The sequence below is a fragment of the Jaculus jaculus genome, chromosome 3 (genome assembly GCF_020740685.1).
Source record: "Jaculus jaculus isolate mJacJac1 chromosome 3, mJacJac1.mat.Y.cur, whole genome shotgun sequence".
NCBI lineage: Eukaryota > Metazoa > Chordata > Mammalia > Rodentia > Dipodidae > Jaculus > Jaculus jaculus.
In genome coordinates, this window is record NC_059104.1 from 108044794 (window position 1) to 108051702 (window position 6909).

General features: G+C 38.3%; 1 long non-coding RNA gene across 1 annotated transcript; it reads right to left on the minus strand.

The window, feature by feature from the left end:
* Positions 1-3177: 3177 nt before the first annotated feature.
* On the minus strand, positions 3178-6540 carry LOC123459293. The gene is made up of 5 exons (XR_006636197.1): positions 6500-6540; positions 6038-6059; positions 5352-5392; positions 4674-4695; positions 3178-3209 (listed from the first exon to the last, which is right to left on the minus strand). It is a non-coding gene; the product is annotated as an uncharacterized LOC123459293 (long non-coding RNA).
* Between the last annotated feature and the right edge of the window lie 369 nt (positions 6541-6909).

A 6909-nucleotide genomic window follows, 5' to 3' on the forward strand; every position in this document is an offset into this window, starting at 1 on the left:
CTTTTTCAGATTGACACATACTGAGGAGAAAATCAACCCATCACACCACACCAGGCCCCCAGATGAAACCAAAGTAACTGAAGAAATGAGTAAGAAGTGTTGCTTTCTTGGTGGACCTAGTACCAGTCAAGCACCAGTGAAGGAGATAGACACAGAGAACACTCAACTCCTATGAAACCAGATATCCACACACAGAGGCTCCCAAAAACCTCATGACTGAAGTAGATCTAAAATGAATCCAACATGGCTCAGAGAAATTTGTGAAGAGGAGGGGGTGGACAGATTCTTAAAGCCACATGTTGAGACATTATGCACAGAGACAATAATCTTACCCATAACTGATGGCTAACCCCACAATGCATGATCCACAATCCCCAACAAGGAAGGTCCCAGCAGTGGGGGAATGAAGAGGACGATGCTAACTATGGTAACAACATGACTGTCTACAGACTATGTACATAACTAATAAAAATATAATAAAGAAAATTTTTTAATGTAGCTGACGAGAACTTTTAATATCTGATCCTATTGCTCTTTCTTCCTGAGGTGTAGGATGACAGGAGTACTCAACCATGTCTGCTTTTGTTCAGTACTAGGAATTGAATCCAGGGATTCATGCATGCTCCGTTCATGCACACTGTATTCGTAGCCTATATGAACTACTCCTACCAAGGTCTTCCATAGCCAAGGCCTGCACACACAGACACATCCTAATGATGAAGCATTCTGAAAAAAAAATTATATACCTCCTCACTTTTCAATGCTGTTGATACAAATCCACAGGATGGATTAGATCCTTGTGATTTCATTTCCCTGTCAGCATGCACAATATCATTCAGAAAAAGTACCTTTTGAGCAGATCCAGCTCACCTTCACAAATTTACTACCAACAGAATGATTGACCCTGATAAAGAATTGTTGTCTGCCATTCTGAGTGGACACTATCACTAAGCTCTGTTGCTATTTGGACTCCTTATAATGCTGGTCAATTAGTTAAAGTACTTCAACAGTTCTAGCTATAATGAACCATGCTTATTAGAAATGTAATTATGACACACACTCGCCATTTTCAAGTGGACACTCTCATGTTCAGAAACCATGATCTAACCAGAAGAATGTGGGATTTTATATAATTCACTTGTGATATCTACAGGTGAATGCTATCTCAGATTTTTTTTTTTTTTTTTTGGTAGGGTCTCACTCTAGGTCATGTTGTCATGGAATTCATATCAGTTTCAGGCTGGCCACAAATGCTGATTCTCCTGCCTCTGCCCCACCCATGAGTGCTGGGATTAAATTCATGCATCACCATGCCCAGCCTCTCTCATGACCAGTGAGGCAATCATGATTGGGTTTGAGATCTTTGTAAACTGGAGTATCCCTGGTATGCATAGATTCTGTTTCTGTAATGCTGGGAATTCACCCATAAGCTTCCTGCATGCAAAATAAGCTCTCTATGAACTGAGACATAATCAACTCTGATAGCCTAGAACTCTTACACACTGCCTACTGATCTCGTGGATGACTAAATAGAGGTGTATACTTTAAGTGCAATATTGGACCACATATTTGAGATTGTCTTGTGGCTTATTTAGCCCACAGTTTGGTGAGCCTTGTTACTTACTTCTGTGCATTGGATTATTCATCTGTAAAGGGGTGCTCAGGGAAATAAATTTACCATACATGTTTTTGATGAGGTTGGAACTAGTTAATGTAGGTAGAGTCTATATTTGGAATTTATTTTTTTTCTTGACAAACTGCCATTGAAAATTAGGTTGGAGCCAGGTGTGTTGGCACACGCCTTTAATACCAGCACTCGGAAGGCAGAGGTAGGAGGATCACCATGAGTTTGAGGCCACCTTGAGACTCCATAGTGTATTCTAGCTCAGCCTGGGCTAGAGTGAGACCCTACTTGGAAAAAAAAGAAAAAGATAAAGAAAATTATGTTAGATAATTGGGATAAAAATTCATGTCCTCAATGGAAAAAAAAACTACATATATATATATATATATATATATATATATATATATATATATATATATATATATATATATATATACACATATACACACACACACACACACACAAAATCTGAAACACAATAGAGGGAACACCACTGAATCCTGGGGCTGTATTCTCCACCCTTATTCCTAGCAGAAGGCTGAGATCATAGTGGTGAACCAGAAAGAAAGGAAACCTAATATTTACATCATTCTTATTTAAAACATGTCTTTAGAAAGTGATTTCAGAATACATACACAATGTCGTCTTCCTTGATCCAACCTGTAATGGAGAGAAGAAAAAAAATAATCTGAGTTCTAGATCAAGCTGTGTTCACTTTGCCCACATTCTTTGGTTCTCCCAGTGACTTGGGAAAATGGGATCTAGGAGAGAAATGAACAGCCAGTCTAAGAATGGATTAGTCTATCATGTCTTCCGGCCACAGGGCATATGGTGCTGGGTACTTTGTGAAAAAGAGTACATTTGAAACTTATGCTGTTTCAAAGCCCAGCTTTGTCTGTTTGACCTTCATTGAAAATCCCTAAGTTACACAGCTACATTAGAAACATCCCATTCTTGCTTGAATGTCCTCCTTTCTAAAGGTGAATGTGAGGTATCTGTATGTTCCCATTGTCTACACTGGGTCTCATGACTGAAAGGTATTATCAACACTACATACTAGACATAAGAATCTTCCACCACACTTACCTCAGGGAATACCCTTAACTCTATTCAAACCATAGAAGTTTCAGAGGAGGCTACTTAGACAAAATATATGTGCTGCTTTGGAACATATAAAATAGGCCTGTCCACATTTGAGTAAAAATAACTCAAATTTTAATCTAAATAAGAATGCTACAGACAAGGGAAGTTAGGACAATAGGCATTGTGTAACCTGCACTGGTATTTGTAAAGACTTTTGAAATCAAGGATGAATTGGTAAATTTCTAAGTTCCCCATTTGAAAATGACCTTTTGCTCAACACTCTGAAAGGACCTATTCTACCATTTCAGAAAACACAATGGTAATACTTGTAAATATCTATAATGCTTAGTGTCATATATTCATGGCCAAGTTCAGCTACAACAGGAAATGAAGATAGCAACATTTTTATTTCAGACAAGGAAAGGTTGCCTTACCTTGTCATTGGCTTCACTGTCTTCATCATTATTGGTGTGTGGCTGATCATAAGCAGTAACATCGCCAACTAGGAAGATAATAGAATAACTGTTAACCACAGGTGAGAGTCTTATGTTTTACTTAGAGCATACTGGGTATATGACTGTGAGTTGAATATCAGATTCAGTGGCTGCAACAATAAAGAATCTGCAAAGAAATGAGTACCTGGGCCATTCACATTCTGTTATTGTGGAAAAGGACACAGTCTTGAAAAAGGACTAGGGTCTTATCATTTACAATAGTCCCTTTGAAAACCAGAAAGATGATATTTTAAATTCATTAAGACATCTGGGTCATAATGCATGCTAAGTGGAATCTAATACAAATTCTTAAAAGAAATATCCTCAATGTCTCATAGACAATGGTTCAAGAGTATTCAAAATAAAATTGTTTGGGGAGTGGCATCAGTGACCATGAAAACACAGAGTGCCAAATTTACCCTCCCCAGTACATTTTAGATAGTTGTTCATGCACTCCTAACCAGAATCAATGAGGAGAGAGGAACATTAATGCACTGCTGTAAGTCCCGGTAGGAAGAGAGAAAAGATCTCTTTCCATTGGCTCACTCTTTAAGCCCTCATCCCCAGGTTCATGTCAGTGCTATGTGAGACTTGTTCCTGTTACATTTCTTGTAAGCAGGTCACTGATTAAAACCTAATACAACACTTCATGGGCACAGTTCTTTAAGAGAATTACCAAAGGCCTGGAGTTTGGGCAGAGGTAGAAACAGGTAGGAGTAGGCCCTCAAAGAAAGGTCATCTTTAGAGCCAGAAGCAAGGCACATCCAATGGGTATACAGCACTGCTTACAATTATGCTGTTGAAAAAGGATAGTACAAGAGCCTCCATACATATTCCCTTGTCCTTACAAATACCTTTCAGACATGTATAGTCTCCTGAGCAGAAGGTACAACCTAACTGATCCTGGGTCCTCAGGATTGGATCTGACAAGAATCATCTGATAGGAATCTTCACTATTGTTTAAATATTTTATTTATTTAAGTGCTGGATAGAGAAGGACAAAATGGCAGAGAGAAAAGAGAATAGGTATGCCAGGGCCTATAGCCACTGCAAATGAAAACTAGACACATGTGCCCCTTGTGCATCTGGCTTATGTGCCTCTTTGGGAATCAAATCTAGCTCTTTAGACTGAGAAGGAGAATGCTTCAACTGTTAAGCCATTTCCCCAGCCCACCTTCACAGTTGATACATGTGGAATTTCTGAAATTCCATGTATCTACATTAGAAACTTCCAGAAGAAAGTCAATATGGACAGTGGAGAATCTATTCCATCCTACACATAATGCAACTTTGGTTCCTACAGGATCAACCTCAGTTTTCCATAGATATTCAATATACATATCAGGGCAGAACCTTTTCACCTCAATACCACACACTTAACCCTCATTCCTAGCAGGAACTCAGATCCAGGGATCTCAAGACTGAAACAGTAAGATACTTCCATAAGAAATGACTTGATTCAGAGTACATACCATGTTCTGATCTGCTGGTATCCTGAAATTATAGAAAAGAAATACTGTTTGTTCAGGGCATACTGTATACTTTACCTAAGTCTGGAATATTGTGATAACATAGCACACCAGACAGAGACACAGTACATTTAATCAATGGCGACATTGCTACAAAGCTGTCACATAAGCCACCATTTCAAAAAGCTAGTGGATTTCAGATATAGTATGTATGACAACTTCATTTCTACCTTCATTGAAATCGAAATCCTTTTCTGTAAATTTCTTTTAAAATTTGTTTCAAAGAGTCTGAATGAGATAGTATAGCTGCTCTAGGGTTCCAGGACTTTTGGGCCTGAAAACAAGTGTATGCACCACTGTGTGAGTCTAGATTTATGTTGGTACTGGGGCATCAAAGCTGTCCTGGCCATCTTTAAAAGCAAGTTCCTTTAACCACTCAGACATTTACACAATCAAATACAATTTTTGGAACAAGAAGGAATATCATTTGTGAGGTAAACACTGTACCATTCATTTATCATAGATGTGACAACATTAACTATAGAAGAGAGTAATAAATCAATTGGTAGGAGATTGCCAGTCAAGTGAACCCAACCCAGAATATACTTCTGTCTAAGAGTAATGCACATAGACTAACCGTGTTTCTACATTTCTATGTAATTATTTTTAAAGTTTTCTTACATTGTTTTCTGATTCTCCTGGAATTTTGACTGCCATAACATCTAGAGGGAAACAAAACTACTGTTATTTTATTGGTAATTAGTGTTTATGAGTCACTCAAGGGTGTTCCATATATATACATGATGGTATAGAGCTGTATAGAAAGTGGGAGCTGCTGATGTAACAACTTCCTGACTAGAAGGAGGATGGGAAACATACAGGAAGTAATCACTCATAGTACACTTGGACTTGATGATAAATTCACTGTAATTAATATGCAATGATCAAGCTGAATTGAGTGGTGTGGCACATGATTCTAATCCCAGAATTCAGAAGGTGGACCCACAAGAGTTTGAGGCCATCTCAGGTTCACAGTAAACATGACATCCTTTCACAAAATGAACAATGAAGCAGAAATGGTGTACAAGGTGCACTATCACACAATGGAAGACTCCCATCATTCTCCTCACATTTTTGAAAGGCATATAAATTGTTAAGATCTTCTTGACATCTCCAAGAACATTTCAATACATTCAGATCAAACCTCACTTTTGCACTGAATATCCATACAGTCTTCATGAAAGAATTGTTTCATCTCATTGGCTTCCCACACCGAGCCCTCATTCGTGTCAGCAAGTCAGGTCACAAATCTTGGCACTGAAATGGTAGGATGATTCTCAAACCTATTACTAATTTAGAATACATACCAGGCTCCAATGTCGTAGAGTCCTGCAAATATAGAAAACGTGACAAGGTGAGAATGAGGATATCCCACTCACTTTATTTATGTAGGTTTAGATTTCTTTTGATAACATAGGAAAACAGACAGGAGAATAGTGGGTTCAATCAATGGCCATATAGCTAAACAGCTGTCACAAAAGACACCACTACAAAGGGTAATAATTTTCATGCTCAGTGGACTTCTTAAGACTCTTTACACAGTACAAAGTCCTTGGTAAGAGAAGGAAAATAATTCCTTAGGGAAATCCTTCTAATATACACTTACAAGAATGTGGTGATAGTAATTGTCCTAGATAGTCATTAATTGCTTTGCAGATGAGTTCAATTCGTTTCCACACCACCCAGTAACAAATGTCTGTGCAAGAATTATTCATATTGGCTGAGACACAGAGATGTATTTCCATAGAAGATAAAAAATGGTGCTTTACCTTGTGCTGTGGATCCTTTGGTGTCTGTGCTGACAAGACACCTAGGATGATACAGAGCAATGATCAGTATGGTTGTAACTGGTGCTTATAAATGACTTTGGGAGCTTTAGTTATGTGGACAAAGATACAAGGAGGGGGATGATTAGCAAGTGTGGACTAAGCTACTTGTGGGCTCCCCTCCAGGCTACAAAAGTATGGGAGAGGAGTTGGAATGAAGAACACATAGAAACCTTGGCTTTATAGTTACCAGCAGTATAAGTGATGCGCTATAATCAAAGTGAACTGAATTGGGTGACACATGCATGTGATTCCAGCACCCAGAGAGTGAAGTCACAAGAGTTTGAGGCCAATTATATGGAATTTCATGAATCTATGGACTTCAGAAATCCCTAACTCACAATTAAAACTAA